The sequence below is a fragment of the Rousettus aegyptiacus genome, unplaced genomic scaffold (assembly GCF_014176215.1).
Source record: "Rousettus aegyptiacus isolate mRouAeg1 unplaced genomic scaffold, mRouAeg1.p scaffold_m13_p_1, whole genome shotgun sequence".
In the NCBI taxonomy this organism is placed as follows: Eukaryota; Metazoa; Chordata; class Mammalia; order Chiroptera; family Pteropodidae; genus Rousettus; species Rousettus aegyptiacus.
In genome coordinates, this window is record NW_023416284.1 from 149,358,309 (window position 1) to 149,359,896 (window position 1,588).

The 1,588-nt window shown below is 31.0% G+C and overlaps 1 pseudogene; it reads left to right on the forward strand.

The window, feature by feature from the left end:
- Positions 1 to 573: 573 nt before the first annotated feature.
- On the forward strand, positions 574 to 692 carry LOC118604990 (annotated as a pseudogene).
- Positions 693 to 1,588: the final 896 nt, after the last annotated feature.

Sequence of the window (1,588 nt, forward strand, 5' to 3'; positions counted from 1 at the left end):
CTGGATCCACAGTCTGAAGCACAGCTGTCCTGGCTGAATTATAGAACCATAGCTAAAAGCAAATCCACTCAAATGAGTAGCAGATACATTAAAAAGAAGTAAATGCTTATTATTGCATGCCACTGAGACTGTATGATTATTTATTAAATGGAGAAACCTGGATGAAATGCCTTATCTATCCAGATTTCAGACTTGTCTAGCTTTCTTTATTCAAATATTTCTTTGGTGATTCCTGTGTTAATGACACAGAATATTAGTTTGTAATGAAATATATCTGGTCTGTGATAGTTTATTAGTACTTATCTACTCAGGTACTGTTATTTTCACTCTGCCAAATAAGATAAAAGAATTCATTTACTTATGGAGACCTTTATATACACTTCAGCTAATTAACACAATTATCCTTCAAATTTCTAACCATATATGTCTCCAAAAAAAAATCTCCAAGAAAATCACTAATTTTTTTACACAAAACATATTTGTTTAAATACTGTGTGTAATATATATAAAAAATTGCCCCAAACTTCACCCATGGTGCATTATATAGAAAACATTCAGAAATATCTTCTTTTTCCCTATGCTTATGCTACCCTGAACAAGCCCAATCCCATTTGATCTTGGAAGCTAAACAGGGTCAGGACCGATTAGTACTTGGGTGGGAGACCACTTAGGAAGACCAGGTGCTGTAGGTGTAAAAAATAAAAAAATAAGGGATTGTAAGCTGACAAGGTTCTTGCAATCTGTGAGGTCAACCAAGGGTTACCTCTCTTAAAAAATATATATATATATAATATATTATATATATTTTTTTATATATACGTATATATACGTATATATGTGTATATATGTGTACATGTATGTATATATACATATATACATCCATGTATATATATCTTTTGACTAAATTATCAAGTAATTTATATGAGTTTATATGCTTGTGTAACTATAAAAAAATATAAAAGGATGTGGATGATTTTCAATGAATGTCCATGTCAACATATTCACTATATATTTTCTCTATTTTTATTGAAAATTAATCAGCCATAGGTCTTCATCACACACGTATGCAAAACTCTGAGTTGGTGATTCAGAAAATATCTCGTTAAAAGAAGAATCATAATTTTATAATTTTTGAGTATATTATCTACATGAAAAAAAGCTCTTAGCTCTCAATAAAGAATATGACCCTTTCATGCAAATTTGTTGTCTCTATACACACCACCAAACAATATAGAGTTAACCATCTATATGTTCTCGATTTTCTTAGTGCCTGACTGAAATTTTTACTTTCTCAATTGTGTGGATTGGATTTACCTACATAGAGCCACAGAGATCAGTTACAGACTTTTCCTCTCGATAACGAGATTAATGAATGGCAAATTGTTTCTGTGCTTTTACACAGCAAAGCCAGAAACTCTGGGGCTATTACTTCGTAAGGCATAATATCTATTTTTATTCAATTATCTGTATGCTGTGAACTGAATTGTTAAGATGTAATGAGATCATAAGGTGTGGGTTCTAATCTTGTAGAACTGGTGACTTTAAAAAAATGAAGAGAGAGAAATCTCTCTTTGTATATACAAACGAA